Source organism: Phasianus colchicus, chromosome 1 (assembly GCF_987193195.1).
Source record: "Phasianus colchicus chromosome 1, bPhaCol1.hap1.1, whole genome shotgun sequence".
NCBI classification, from domain to species: domain Eukaryota; kingdom Metazoa; phylum Chordata; class Aves; order Galliformes; family Phasianidae; genus Phasianus; species Phasianus colchicus.
Window position 1 is genome coordinate 87,531,561 of NC_143436.1, and position 15,949 is coordinate 87,547,509.

The following is a 15,949-nucleotide window of genomic DNA, read 5'->3' on the forward strand; positions in this document are numbered from 1 at the left end:
GCTGAGCACTGAGCTGGTAGACAGCAGCAGCCAAAAAGCAGATGAACCATGTAGTCCCTTTCAGTAGGAGAGGAACTGAGGGGAACTAAATCATTTCTGTGCTACTTGAATAAACCCATTGCCCCCACCTCACTGTCTTATGCAGTTTGGGTGTCTGCTCAGGTAAGAGTGTGTTGGGATTGTAAGAGGTGTGGGTCTATGGAAGAGCTTCCCTACAGGGAAGAGCAGAGTACACGAGCTCTCTTCCACTGCAGGAGCGGTGACTGACAGCAGATAGCACAGATCTGTGCTGTTGTCCAGCCAGAGAAACTGGACTGGGATTAGCTGCTCAGTGTGTGTTCCACTGTACAAAAGCCTAATGCTAGTAATGAAGGAATCAAGAGCACAATGGACAAAAGGATGTGATTATTTGAGATGAAAAACATAGAAGCAAGACATACAATGATGTGGGGAGGGGCTGTATACATATCTAAGAGGCAAACTTCTGTGGAGGATTAGTTAGCAGATGAACCATGTCAGTCCTCCCTGTTTTGAAGGGTGCTGAGAGAGTACTTGATAAAGTTCTGTAGTATCATACAAGCTTGATCTGCTCTTAAATCTCTCCTGGGATTTTTCTAATGGTCACTCTTGCAGATATGATGCTGGAGTAGATGATTACATCCTCTCTCCAAATCATTGCAAATAGGGTCTTACTGGTTGGTTCCCAGCTTCTGTCTGTCTCTGTTGATTCCAACTGCACCCTTGTGGGAGGAAAATCTGGGAAATTCATCCCATGGTTAACAGAGTGCTTCAAGGGAGAGCCAGCAGATCATTTGGTCTGCTCCCGCTCTGTGCAGAAAGTGGGAGGCCTCAAAAATTGCTTCTTGTGCTGAGAAATGGCAAAAAGAGGAGGCTGCATATTGTGCAGTAGTTAAGAGTATGAAATGATGATAGAGAGTGGCAATAGGATTGAATTTCTATTAGGCTATGGGAAGTTGAAATGGTACCTGTTTAGGTGAGCAACTAATTAGGCTGAGACTAGATTGGATGCGATGCCATCTGAATGCATCTATTACTGCTAGTGAAGTTGTCTTTTTTTTTTTTTTTTTTTCTGTGAGGAGCCAAACTGCAAGCTTTCTGCATTTTCATCTTCTTTATAAAAGGTGATTACAAAGGAAAAAAGCGCTGATGAGATTTGGTCCTTCACATCAGCCCAATCTGCCTGCCTGGCACTCCTTTTTGGGTGTTGGTGACTGAGTCATCTAACAAAGGGATAGAAGCACCTTGGGCTTCTGAGGGTAGCAGAGCATGAGTGTGTACTCTGTGCTTATGTATAAAATAGGTGCTGCTGGTGAGAGGCTTTTAACAAGTGGGGGCTGTTCTTTCAGTGATATTTGTGCTGTTGATTTGTAAATATTCTTGAAGGTCCACATTTAAAAAATATATATATATATATGTAAATATATTAAAAAAATGAAAAAAATCCTGAGGTGGGACAGAAGTGTTTGGAACAAATTTAATCTGCACACAGTCTAATTCATTGTCTTGAGGTCAGTAGGTAATTTCACAAGAAAGCTTCCTCACCTCAAGTATAACTGACTCATTTATCTGTCCTATAGCATTGCTAAGTTCTGACGTATCTGATGTGACATGAATAGTTATTTGAAACGAATCTTTTTTTTTTCTTTTCTTTTACTGAAAGGCAAGTGATGTTAAATATTTAGCAGGCCAGTAGTGTTTACCTGAAAACCTGTGGTGCTGGGAAAGTGCAAAATTGCTTTTATTGACTTGGATGCAGGCGTGCCATTTGTTTCTATAGTTACAATAGAGGCAAAAGAAACTGGCTTTGGTCTGAGTAGGGATCTTAAGACGTAGGGAGCTTTGTTCCCAGGATGTTTCTGATTTGTTTGTCTAAGTAAGCCAAACCTCAGGAACAAGTTGCTTTTTGATTTTTGTGGACTACTCATCTGGCTGGAACTGTGGAAGGTGGCAATTCATGATTTACAAGAAATGTGTTCTGCTTCTGGGGAAGGAAAAAGTACATTTCCCACATTCATTGCTCATTTTATATTTTTATCAGAAGAAGAAAACGTGTCCAGGAAGTGCATTCTTAGAGAGGTTGGGTGTGGTGGAAGAGACTTCAAAGATACAAGATGAAGTGCTTGTTCTTCTCGCCTGACTGTTTGCTTATCTGGTCGCCTCTCTTTAAAAAACATAAATGCTCTCCTCTGTAGGTTGATTCAAGTGCCCTAAAAACGGAAGCTCGAGAACAGGTTCTTGCAATTAAATATCTGACAAAAATTGATCAAATCTCTTAGAGCATTCAAAGCAAGTTCTCCTATCATCCTGATCTACTACTTCTTTTGAGTGTGTAGTGGTGGTGTTGGTCCAAGGTACTGATGACTTGTACCTCTGGCTTCACACTGGAATGGATAGCATTAGCTAGCATTGTGACACTACTACCTATCACTTCTTGTGATTAGGACAAGGACTGATGCTGCCAGTGATGAGAATGACCTGTGTTTGGTTTCAGAAGGGCAAGTGGCTCCCCTGTTAGCCAGGGAGCCTTTCAACAACTGTCCCACCTCCCTTCTCCCTTATCTGTAGGGCTGAGTGAGGGCTTGCCTGGCTGTGTTCTTCTACTTTGAGAAGAGGTCTCTCTTAGCACCTTAGAACTTTTTCCAGAAAATAATACGCTAATTTGAGAAGAGAAAGGTTTAGTTTGCTCAAGGGGTGGATTTACCAATATTATTGCCTCTAAAGGAGGCAGAACTAGCCCCTCATTGAAATAGTTTGAATCCAGCCTTGATTATGGGGGATTATGGGAGCTAATCTGTAGACAAAGCTCATGTGGCCAGCTGTATTTCCTGGCAAAATTTACCCAGTCTTGTTGACTAATGGACCCATGTTGAATCTTACTGTTTTATTTTTGCTTATTTATTTTCAGATTAGCCCACTCTTAGCAAAAACTCAAGACCTGATGAAAGACACTGATGAAATTGGGAACCACAGTAGTGTAGAGATGCTATGTGAGGTTATCTCTTTTCAAATGATTTGATTTGGAGATTTGTTTCACCTTTAGGCATCTATCTCAGTTTTGTGAGGGAAAGGTGATATATCTGGGCCCGTGTTTGTTTAGTGTGTATTTTCAGCTCTTAGAACTGATTAAGAGGATGACTCAGTAACTCTTTGGGTTTTACTTGGTAAACCTTCCTCTTGGCTCTGAAAAATTGATCTAAGCTGTTTTTAGAAAATAGATTGGTTAGTGCAGCAACCACACTTGACTTGTGGTTTTTCTCAGTTTCTGGTAAAATGTCTCCCCTCCCCTGCTAGTCAGAAAGCCTAAGGGATGATGAAGGCAGTGATTTTGATTTAAGAGTGGAAGCCCATTGCTTCTGTATACTTGCCTAGGCTGTGATTTGGACTGACAGTGGGTCTTGTTGAAATGTTTACAGGGGTGCAATGCAGGGATGCTTTCACATATCCTTAATGAAAGTATGTAGCCCTGTTCAGGTGGTCTCAGTCATGTATGTATAGTTCATGATACCAAATGCTGCCTGAGATTGTTTTTTTTGGCCCCAGCTAAAAGATCTCATTGGCATTGCTGAGCTCTCTCTATCGACTTAGCTTTGGAAAGAGACAGTGCTTGCTTCATCTCAGTCTGTGGCTCCTTGGGATGGCATTCAGTTGTTGCATATGTGTCTCTTGGGGCCTTTCTGGAAAGGCCCAGAGCTGCCCTGGACTAAGAGAGACAGGAGAGTGTTTGCAATTCCTAGATGCCAAACTCAGGCTTACCATACAATTGCCAAGAAGAGTGGGACTACATAAACAACCAATAAATCTTGCTAACTTGGCAGGTACATGTTATTATCCTCAGAAAGACCACAGGCCTTTTCTCAACAACTTTCATTCCACTAAAAACAAGTGATGCCACTAAATTTGTGGTTCTTATAAGAAGAATTGGATATGTGAGGTCAACAGCAATGAAAGATTTTGAGAGAAGAGATGCTTACAGTGCTTGTCCTTTGCACTGTGTTGCAGTTCGGTGTAGCATGTAGGAGTAAGAATGGCGTCACCAGCGGCTACCCTCCTGCATACATCTTGAGGAAGGTCTTTGGAGCAACTGGAGGAAAAGCAATCGATATAGCAACATGCTATTATTACCATTCATCTGTAGATTTCCAGGTGGCTTCAAAGGGCAGCCAGACATTTATCCTATCACCTAGATAAGAAACCAGAAGTAGAGAGAAGAAGCTTGCCTGAAGATATTCAGAGAACCACAAGAACCTCATCTAAAGGCAGTGAAAGCTTGCGATTATTCCTGTAGTTGCTTGCTCTTTCAAAATTTGCAGTGAGCAATGACTGATCTGTCAGTCATTCACAATCTTTTATAAGTAATTTAAGTTTAGTTCATGTTGTGCCAGTGTGACTTCTCCACTCGCTTTGAGAGACCCTGCTAGTGGTTGGATTTAGGTTGGATGTCAGGGGGAAGTTCTTTACTATGAGAGTGGTGAAGTGCTGGAACAGGCTGCCCAAAAAAGGTTGTGGATGCCCCGTCCCTGGAGGTGTTCAAGGCCAGGTTGGAGGGGGCCCTGAGCAGCCCGGTCTAATATTAAATTTGGAGTATTAAATGTGGCCCTGCATGTGGCAGGGGGGTTGGAGCTTCATGATCCTTGAGGTCCCTTCCAACCCAGGCCATTCTGTGATCCTGTTTGATTCTGTATGGCTGGGACTGCCAGACAGTTTGGATCAGCCACTGGTCAAAAGCTCAGGAGGGAGATGCAAATGTCTTCCAGAAAAGTTTTATCTTGTTAACTCCAGGCAGCTAGAACAGGAAGAATAAAAACAGACCTGGGACAGAAAAAAACAGACTGAAGCAAATGTAGTGTACAACAACTGCAGAGAACTCTGAGCTTTACCCATGTCTCTTGTTGCTGCATTTTGTGAATGTTGGGGTGGAATTGTGAAAGCCTTTTTTCTTATGTAAGGTGAAATCATATATTTGGACAACTCACTAAAGAAGGATACTGAGTTGCTTGAGTGTGTACAGAGAAGGGCAACAAAGCTGACGAAAGGACTAGAAAACAAGACATGAGGAGCAGTTGAGGGAACTGGGATTGTTAAGTCTGCAAAAGAGGATGCTCAGGGAAGACCTTATCACTCTTCACAACTGCCTGAAAGAGGCTGCAGCAAGGTGGGGATTAGTCTCTTTTCTCAGGTGACAAGTGATAGGATGTGAGGAAATGGCCTCCAGTTCACTGCACTCGAGGAGTTTTGGATTGGGTATTAGGAAGAATTTCTTCGTGGAAAGGGAGGATAGGCTGCTACCTGGGGAAGCTGTGAGTCACCATCCCAGGAGGTATTTAACAGATTTGTGGATGCAGCACTAGGATATGGTTTAGTGGTGGGATAATGGTGTGAGGTGGATAATTGGACTTGATGACCTTAAAGATCTTTTTAAAAACATAGAAACATATAAGCTGGAAAAGCTGATCACAGAGCACAGTTTTAGTCATTGATGTATTTCTTAGAAAAGAATGGAGATGATTCAAATAGAAATAAACATTTGTTTTGCTGATAGGAGTTTTCAAATGTGCTTAAAATATTGCCATGAATATAACAGCTATATAGTATAAGTTTTCCTTTTCGGGCAAGGTTGGCAAGATTCAGCTCAGGATGTGATTGACTCACTAAGAGGTGGGGACTGCTGCTTAGGATAAACAGAGCTCTCTTGACAAAATGATAAATAAGCTTTAACAGTTATCAGGTAGGAGAGGATGCTTTACTGCCTAGAGTATGCTGCTTTTATCCATCTCTGTCCTTGCCTCTGGCCCTAGTCACAGGCTGGTACAGTTCTTCAAACTTTCTCACGTATGTCTGAAGAAGAAAAATGCATATGTAGAGTAAGTTTAGAATATGGATCAATTTATTTTTGTACTCTGTAAGAGAACTGTATGTATGTATGCAAAATCTAAGTATGTAAAATGTACTGTGTGGGAGTGCATAAGGTAGCAAAACTCTTTCAAGAAGATTAATCTTTTAATCCAGGATTACTTCATTACTTCAGAAGTTTTTAAGTTCTTTTGTTAAAAATAGAAACTTTTCCCATACTATTCTCCTGAATTTGCAAATGGAATACACTAGTAAAAACCTGTAGCAAAATAACAAAGCTCCACATGGAATAAAGTCAGGTTTTTAATGGATTTCTGTCCTGAGAATGAACGCCAACGTAGACTCTCCCATGCCTGACAAAGATGAAGAATGTCTGTTATGGCTGGTGAGGACCCTCGTGTCCTCCCTGTTTCCCTTTTGGTTGTGTCTCTCTCCATAAGTAGAGTAAGTCTGTGCGAGTTCGTAAACCTTGCTGTCTCTTCTCCCTGCTCCAGTGAGGAGGAGGAAGACCCTAGAAAAGGTGGTTTGCATGCACATTTGGGCTGGAGTGGGATGGCTGAGTCAAGATGGTGAGGGTCTGATGTGCTGCTTGGAACATGGCACAAAGTGCTTCAGAAGCTTCCAGCCCTCATCCAGGACTGCAGCCTGCCCATGAACCAGTAGTGCAAAGGCAGATGCCTTTGTTCGCTGTGTCTGTAATAAAGTACAAAGAACTTTTATTTCTTCTTCCTTAGTTGTCATAATGAAATTCTGTTACTAAAGTGGTTTTATCTGTCTCCTGATGAGCATGAATGTCGTTAGCCTCTTTCCCACGCTCTCTACATCAACGTCTCGGGACGTTTCCCTTGATTTTGAGGTGGCACTGCCTTTCCATGCCTGGTGGCCTCAGCCCTATATTTGGGCAGAGCCTGGGCAGGGATGGCTGGAGGGGAACCTGTCTGAGGTGGCTGGGCACTAATCAGCTCCATGTCTTGCTATGGATGAGGATGTGCTGGGGCACAGCACAACCATTTGGTTGTCCTGACCATGGGGGCCAGCAGCGTGCCCTTTGCCAGTAAGAGGTACTTGCTGCAGGGTCATTGACAGCCATCCCCTGTCAACATGGATGGCGAAGGAGCACTACTAATAAACTCTTTTTTTTTTTTTTAATCGTTTTCTTTTGAGGAGACTACCAGAAAAATGCAGCAAGATCTTTAGGAAAGGCAGTGTGGACCTCTATGGAAGAAGCATGCACATCTGTTCAGGGGCTTACTGGTGCTGCCCACCCTTGCAATCTCCCGCTGCCCTCACGTTCTGCTGAGCTCTTGTGACAACCTCTGCCCTGAAGAGCTCCTGGTCTAGACGCTGTCACAAAGATGAGCATTCATCAAACAGATGAGTCTTCCCTGACTGTTTGCTTGACTCTTACAAAAGGCCTTCCGGCATACATGAGGAGGTTTGAATAAGGAGAGGGAGGAGGCCTGGCTGCCCCATGGGGCCTCCATCAGCTTCTGGCTTGGATTCTGTACAGTCTGCATGCTGCTGTGCTGTGGTCCTTGTTATCACACTGATGGCTCTGGTTCTTGCTCTGCCTGTTTAGTTTTACTCCATTGTTGAATTTATTGCTCCTGGACTCTTTACTCTTGTTGGCTCCTGATAAATTGCTGCCTCTTATTAGCTTAAATTACTGCCTCTTACCAACCTCTAATTACTTGCCATCATATCTTGGTGCCACATCCTCTTAATTATTGCTCCTGTACTGGTGTAGACTCCTCCTTGCCTTTGCTAAAGCCATTAGCTTTGCTTTCAGCTTGCTTGGGCTTCATCTCTCCCTGCCCTGCTTTCCACATCTCCCTGCATTGATGCTATGCAGAGTATGATGGAGTCTTATCCCCATCCTTTCCTGAGGGCATTTCTGGTCTCACTGTGTCCCTGCTCTTTCCTCTGCAGCCTGCACCCTACTGCCTTTCTCAGGACTGCAGGATACTGGTGGATTTATTTTGCTCTGTCTTCTCCCTCTCTGCTTTCATGCATGTTCTGATGTCCTCTGCCTGTCCAATTTCCTCCATCTTTTCTACTTCTCAAGTTCCAGCGTGGTATTTTTCTTTGTTTTGTTTTGTTGTGTGCTGATCACTTTGGTGGAAATGCTTTGCAACTTTCTCCTCCCTTTTGCTGCCACACTTCATCTTGAGACTTGCTTTTCTACTCAAGGCTGCTGCTGTCAGCTTCTTGGTGCCTCTTTTCCTGGGTAGCTCCCAAGAGCTCTCTTGTTGCACTCAGTCACATCTAACTATGGTACTTGCTTTTTCCCATCTCCTGCTCAGTCTCTTTGGAGTGCCATGCCCTTGCTCATGCAGGGCAGGTCCTGCCTCTCATGTTGCCTTTGAGCTATTTACCTATGTTGTTGCTGGTTCCACTTGGGTGCTCATTAAACCCATTTCTCCTCATGTCCACCCCGCTTATCTACATTTGTTGCTATCTAAGGCTTTGCCTTGTCGCACCACTCCCTCTCTCATGCTCTGTGTCACTGCTCGCTGCTCCATATCCTTTCCCAGCCTCACCTTTGGAGCTGTTGTCTCCCTCGTCCATTTTCCCTTTTGTACAAATCCTACTTTCCAGTACTGCCAACGCACTTCCTTTTGTGCCTGCTCCTATCAAAGTGTTGGCTGTGAAGAAGGGAACAGTGTCAAAACTAGAATCATAGAATCATTAAGGTTGGAAAAGACCACTAAGACCATCTAGTCCAACTATCAGCCCATCTCTGCCATGCCAATTGACCACGTCCCTCAGTGCCTCATCTACACGATTCATGAATACCTCCAGGAATGGTGACTTCACCACCTCCCTGGGCAACCTGTGCCACTGCCTCACCACTCCTTATGAGAAGAAACAACCAAACCTTGCTGATTTACCTAGCATTAATCTATCCTACTGCCTTACTCTCCTCTTCAAGTTCCTCTGGTCACAACTCATTGCTAAAAGGTTGAGTGCCTGCTTCTGTGCTCAGTGCACAGACCCCGGGGCCTGTGCAGCCCTCGTGCCTACAGCTCAGCCATGCTGGGGGCCAGCCATAGCCTGCAGCCTACCTCTTGCCACCCTTCATGCAGGTCTTAACTGATACATACAGCAGTATCTGCTCAGGCGTGCTTTGCATCTCATCTCTCAATGTGGAGTCCAGCAGTTGCACTGACACTACTATTGCTTTCCCTAATGTTGGTCAGTGAACATTTTCAGTTGTGCTGTGTGCACACCCAGAAGCACTTCTTTGCTATGTCATGTCTTTATGGTCTGTGTTGTGCTCCTCATCAGTGCTGTCAACGGAGACTGAGACCAGGGTATCCCCTCAGTGCCAACCTCCTTCAAGGATTGAAGGTTGTACCTGGCCTGAACTGTTGGTTCTCAGGACTCGTCTCTCGATCCAAGCCATCAGCAAGATCGAGGGAATGGTTCTGCCAAAGTAAGTCATTAGTTTAACTAATACTGTATCTCTTTATTGTAAAAATGTGCTTTGAGGTTGATTAATGAGGTGTGGGTGGAGATAAAATGAACTCTGGTTTTACAGGTGAAACATCATTCCTTAAAAAAAATACTTGTAATATTACAAAAAAATAAACCCACTTAAAACAAGCCTCTACTTCTTCCTGTGGGGATACTGTCTCCCACAGTACGTTATACTTTTTCCTGCCTTCCCCCTCCCCCTTTTCTTTTCATAAACAATGTATTCCCTTTATCTGTCTGCCCCTTTATCTGTCTATCTTTGTTCTTCCTCTCTCCTGACTGCTAACATCCTGGGTCACCAGGTTGTGTCCAAGTCCCTTTGAGATGCATCCACTGCCTGACATAAGGTATAGAAACACTGCAATATCTCAGAGCAGGATGCACAATTTTCCAAAGCTTCTCTTCATGTGACACTGTACAGCTGCCATTGCAAACCTTCACCTGGGTCAGTAGGGACCTTGCAGACTGCAGTAAGCCCAGGGAACCTCCCTTGGTGCAGTTCTTGGTTATTACATCCTTTATCAGGAAGCCACGGGGAAGCCTGTGTTGGGATGTTCTCCTAAATAAAATTAATCTTCTATGTCTGTTGGTGCATTTGGGTGTTCCTTTCCAAGCAGAAGTGCCTTGGGATAAACCAGCAGAGCCACCCCTATAGCCAACGTGTAGTGCCAGCAGCCTCCTCTGCTATGTTCCTTGATAAGGTTGTGGCCAAGTGGTGGAGGGTAGGAATCACTGGTCTGCTTTCGTAGAGCTTGCTACCACAACAATTTGCTCTCCAGTGATGTCCAAGTCTGCCTTTTACTTTCTCTCCTCTTCCGTTGACCAGGCAAGAAGGCCTTACAGAACAGCTTGGAAATACCTGGTTTTGCAGACTGTGTGATATACAACCTCCTCAGAAAGAGCCACTTCTGAAGCAGCATGGTAAGGTGCTCCTTTGCACAGCTCCGTATATGGCTGAGGATGGAGCAGTGCTGAGGCTGATTGCCCTACTGCAGGAATGGGTGAGCTGAGTGTAAAAAAACGTATTAGATGTATATCTCTGCCTGGCCTGACCTTAATGCCTTTGTGCTTAACATTCTGTGTGCTACAATAGCTGAAGAGCTGGATGGGCAAACTTGGGGAAATACATCTTGGCACTGTGGGCCTGTGCTTAGTGTGGCTTGGCTTGCTCTACCATGCCAGGTCTGAGCCCTATTCCCTGTACTGCTCCCTTCATGTGTTGGTTTTCTTCACTTTCATAAACCATGCTTTGGAGGCATGTGGGATGGTGACTTATGTAAGAGGCCAAGTGTGATGGAATTCATGACTCTTGGTGTCTCCAACCTGAGAGTTTTGGAAGAGTGCTTACCCCTGTGCTACCAGGAGACATGCAAACACTTTGAGAGCCAACCTGCGCGTAGGGCAGGGAACAAGAATTCTTGCCAGGACAGCAGTGGCTGGGCTTCTGACTACCTGTGCGAGGGCAGAAAATACCCTAGTATCAGCTCTGGTTCAGGAAGCAGACAAGGAGAATGGCTTTGTGACCATGAACAGTCCTGCCCTGTGCTGGCTTATCCCTGACTGGGAAGAAAAGAATGCTTTCCTGTACTGAAGGAGTAAGAGGGGAAAGGGGACTACCTGTCCCTTTCAGTCCATGTCTAATTTGCAGCATGGAGATTACTGCTGGTGCAGCTGGCTGGTGGGAAGAGATACCTTAAACCAGTTCTATTGACATCTCTTACTACACCAGCCATTCCCTTAGCCTGATAAGTAGCTCAAAACTGGGCACAGGGCTCTGCCCCCTGGGAAAGGCTGAGGCCTCGGGTGCTGGCCACATTCTCTCCATTGGGCTCCACGTCTTTAGGGCCATCTGCTGCTCTTGGCAGACCTCTCACTCCTTACAGAGCACTGCAACCTTCTGAGTCTGGGATATGGTTGGAGATCTGCTTGTGATGTGGTGAAATCCAGAGGGAGCCATGTGGCTCCTCTGGGATGTGGAGGAGCTTTGGGCTGTTTGCAAGATCGTGAAGACCTTTCTTTGTGCATCTGAGGGGTTATGGCATGTGCTAGCATTGAGCATGGTGAGATGAGGCTATAATTATAGCCTTCTGACCTCCTTACCTTACCTAATTTCTCTTAAATTGAACCTTACATACGCTTTCCTTTTCCTTACCCAAGGATAAATGCAAAGTAATGCAATTAGGTTCAGTGGAGAAACAATTATAGAAAACTGATCAGAGATAAGAATCTGATCTCATCTTTTCCAAAATGGTGATCTTTTTGTTGCTTCCTCATCCTGACAAAACCTCAATTGTGAATTCCCTATCTGTCAATCAAAGTTATTGGTTCTCTTTAATTTTGATGCCCAGGCTCCCTTCCTGCCTGCTGTGCAGATGTGCCCAATCTCTCCTCCAGTCCTGACTTCACAGAGGACGCCTGGTGGGGATGAAGTAGCCTTTCCTATGTCCCAAAACCTGTGGTGGCACCAGTGCTATGGCTTTACATCCCTTGGTTCTGCAAAATAGATCACAGGTCCTCTGCCCTAGTTTCTGGGGTCCAGATCAGCTCCCTGCATGCAGAGAGGTGTTTTAAACCTGGGTTTTGTGCAGGGGAGACTTACTTGCCTACTCTGCTGGAGGCTCTCACAGGAGCCTTGGCTTAGGTCACAGGAGACCAAAAATTGGCTAGGTACATCTTATGGTCACTCTACATAGAGGGAGAAATGAAATACTGCTCTGTGCAAGGATGCTGCACTTGGCAGTCTTGTTTTGTTTTCATTTTCCCATTAAACAATTACGTTCAGTTTTGGGAAAAGTTCAGTCTTTCTGAAGCAGCGTAAGTAGCTGTAGTCAATGCGCTCCTGTTGGTTTTCAGTCCTTTGTGGATGCACGCAGGCTGCCAGGAAGAGCAGAGAAGAGGAATAAGTCAGATTTCTTATCCTAGCACTTTGTTACAAGTGTGCTGTTCAAAGAGTGTCAGCTGGATGACATTTGCAGGGGGAGGTAACATCTTTTATTAGACCGACAGCTGCCAATGCAAGAAATTGAGATGGTTCTCTGGGAACAGAGTGATTTTTTTGCTTTGGGACAGTAGGCACGACAACTATCTTTTTCCACCTGTACCAATTAGTGGAATAAGAAAGAGACTTGTATGGTGGCTGTGTCAGTACAATTAGCACTACTACAGGACAAGGAGGTTTACAAGCAGCACCTCAACAGAAGGAGCTCTGCAATGTACAGCCGATGTGTAAAGCAGGCCAAAGAAATAAATTAACCTATCAAGTTCAGTAAATCGACAAAGTACACAGTCCAAAGTTCAGCTTTGTTTAGGCTTTATTGCACTCCCAAGACCAACCATTCCAGTAAATTACCGCCGTTCTGGTTCGTTTTGAGTGTTATAGCAATGTTGTTTCAAAGAAGTAATAAAACTTCAAAACTGGACTTTGAGCTACGTAGCTGTGCTTAGGTCCTGGAGGTTCTGAAGCAGAATCTGTCTGTATCACCTGGTGGTGTTTGTCTGTTTGTGTGCGCAAGAGGGAGAGCGAGAGGGAGATCTTTACATATCTTCGTCATCTTGAATTTCAAAGGGCTTTACAAATCTCAGTCTTCCAAAATCTACTAAAAGGCCATGCTTTACATATGATTATGTGAAGCTCATTAGTAAGAGTACTAATGAGACTCACACACCCGAGGCAGATAAATGAGGTTCCAGAGCAAAATGATTTGCTTAAGGTCAGACTCCTGCGAGCTGACTGCAGAGCTGGAAATAGAAACCATTGTTTCCCAGTGTCTTGCGCCATGTTCCCACGGAGGGAATGTTGTTTTTAAAGATGAAAACATCTCTGTTTGTTCAGGATCTTTCGCTTCTTCTGCTTTCAATGTAATCTTCACAAATGCAAATGTCCTTACCTAGAGCGATGTAAGGCCTTCATTAAAACCTCTCTACAGCATCAAGCCTCATGCAATTGTATGAGGCAGGAGGGATAGGACGACCTGACAATTCTCACGCCTTCTAAACGATTGCCCTCCTTTCTTTAAAGTGTATTCAAACCGGTGATAGCTCCTGATCACAATTTAAGGCGGAAGCCATGCTATTAATTGCCAATCTTCTGCCATTAGGGCAGTGAGTTACTGGAAAGCAGGGAAAACTGTTTGTCTTACATGCACTAATAGCCACTTGGCTTGGTTTTTATCTTTATTTTTAGGCTGTGATGAAGTATGCTGACCTTGCACCTCTGCCTTGAGGAGCTGTGTTTGGAGTGGGGTGTGTGCAGGTGCCACAGAGCAGGCATGGCACTAGAGAAGCCCTGGGGTGGGCAATAGGGCTCTGCCCAGGGCACAGCACCCACTGCGATGCCCAGTGTCTGTGCTGAAGTTGGGATCCTGTTCAAGGATCCAGGGGCAGGTGGTGTGAGAAGGAGGTTAGAAACTCCTGGTTGCTCCCTTCCAAGAGCACTGCATCTCCGTCACCCTGTGTTTAACCCACGGATAGTGAAATCTCTCCTGTGTGCTTGCCCTTCTCTCCACTGTTTTCTCTCCCTTCCCTCCTTACGTACAGCATGCCTGTTTCTCATTTCCCTGTTATTTCTGGAATGCATCCCATTGTTGGTCTTGTTAACTACTGGGAGCAGGTTTTTGGCAATTCCAGGCTTGCAGGGAAGACTTGTGGCCCAGAAAGAAATATATATATGCACACTTATCTGCATATACATACACATATATAAACATATGTACATATACATGTGAGAGAAGGAGAGAGTCTGCCCACAAGCTTACTGTGTGTGCATGCATGTTTTTGGCAGGGCATCTGTGGCTGTGCTGGCACTTTTTGTGCCCCAAGCACCAGCTCTTATTCCTACGTCCTCCTGTAATCCTGAGCCCACTTGAAGCTGGGATGTTCACAGACAAGAATTCAGTCCTGCAGAATGGATGAGACAGTGGGGAAGCTGTCTGTCTGTCCATCCATCTGTGCAGACATTGCACCTGCCTACGTGGCACATATTGCACAAACCCTTGCAGGGCAAATGCTGTTTTCCTTGCAAGTGCTCACACTGGGGAATGCTGGCAAGGGGAGTAGAGTGAGCATGAGCAAACAGTGTACTTGCTGCTTGTATAAACCAAGCAGATGAGCACGCGGGTGCTCACTCCTGCTTATCTCGGTGTGACTGAACCAAGTGATGGCTAGGGAGTGCAAATACCTTGCCTTGATTAAAATCATTTTTTGGAGGTTACCTGGAAACTGCCTACTTTTTCAATACACTGAAACAATAGCAATAAAAGCTGTAAAACTGTGATCTTCTTCTGGCACCAGCCCATTGTAAACAGCAAGCTACCAGGCTTAATTAGGCAATTCTGTGCCGTTGCTTTTAATAACTGAATGTTTGTCTCCCGGCTATTCAGGTGGGCTATTAGCGATATTTAATATTATTGGCAGCGTTGTTGGTTGCTCTGTGCCAGCTCTGGCAAGGAACAACACGATTCTTCCAGATAACAGAACTGCAGTAGTATTTTTCTGGTTGTAACTGAGAGAAAGACCTCGCAGACAGGCTGCACGCTCTTGTTCAGCTCCCCATTTTTTTTTCCAAGCATTATTCCAGAGATCGAAAGGGTTAAGCAAAATAATTGCAAGAATAAGCATGCTGCTTCTAGCTTCTGTTATGGCAAACATCAGTATGTATTGACCTAAAAGGCAAATATTGATTGAAGTGAAAAACTGACGTCAAACTCCCAAGTGCTCTGTATCTTGTTTGGCACGTGAATACAATTCTGTGCGTATCGTGTGAAATACTTAGATTGGTTGTAATTGGATCTGTGATAATCTGATGATCGTAGTTCTCTTTTCAAGTGTAACAATTTTCTGCATGACTATTGCTTCTGAAAAGTAGAAATGGTCAGTAACAATCTGGAGAGTTGAGCTGTTATTCTACAAATGACACTGATGTGGTTTTTTTGGAGAATTTGGTCTGCCCAAATTCTTGAGTTGATTTTTTTTTTTTTCTGTGTGCTTTGTACCAATATTGTCTCCTCTCCTATAACCATGGTGATGTGAAGCTGTTTATGGCTGCAGACAGGGACATCTGGTCTCAGTGATGACCTTTCCTCCCCACAGTTCTGGTGTAGCCACTGCTGAGATGACCGGGGCATGAATTCCAAAACAGCCACGAAGCTGCATGTTGTGTGAATGTCCAAGAGGGCTCAATGCCATGTCAATGCTCTGGGTTATTTTCCTCTCTTCAAGAAGTGCCAGGATGACTGCAGGGCACTGACCAGGTGCAGGTGATGCTGGCACGAAGCAGGAGGACATAAGGATTTTGCATGTGAGCTGTGATGAAACCATCTTCTACAAGGAAATCTGTTTTTCTGCAGCAACTGTTTTGTTTTTTGTTTGTTTGTGTTTGTTTTTGCTGCTCCTGAGCTCCTAGCTCTTCTCTATTCTCAGTTTTGTACTGTATTGGATTATCATTCAAGAGCTATGTAGCTCTGGCCAAGCAGAGGGTGGCAGCAAGGTTTAGAATCACACAAGCTTTTATATACCTCTGAAGACATTTTTTGATCAGGGCCATTTTTCATAGAATCATTAAGGTTGGAAAAGACCACTAAGATCATCTAGTCCAACTGTCAGC

At 44.5% G+C, this 15,949-nt stretch overlaps 1 protein-coding gene across 1 annotated transcript in view; it reads left to right on the top strand.

Annotated features, from left to right (window-relative positions):
• The first annotated feature begins 7,068 nt into the window (after positions 1–7,068).
• ZPLD1 (zona pellucida like domain containing 1) overlaps positions 7,069–15,949 on the top strand; it is a 165,047-nt gene continuing 156,166 nt past the window's right edge. The window contains exons 1-2 of the mRNA XM_090151780.1: positions 7,069–9,307; positions 10,175–10,269. The gene's annotated coding sequence lies outside the window, so the exon portion shown is untranslated. The remainder of the gene's footprint in view (positions 9,308–10,174; positions 10,270–15,949) is intronic.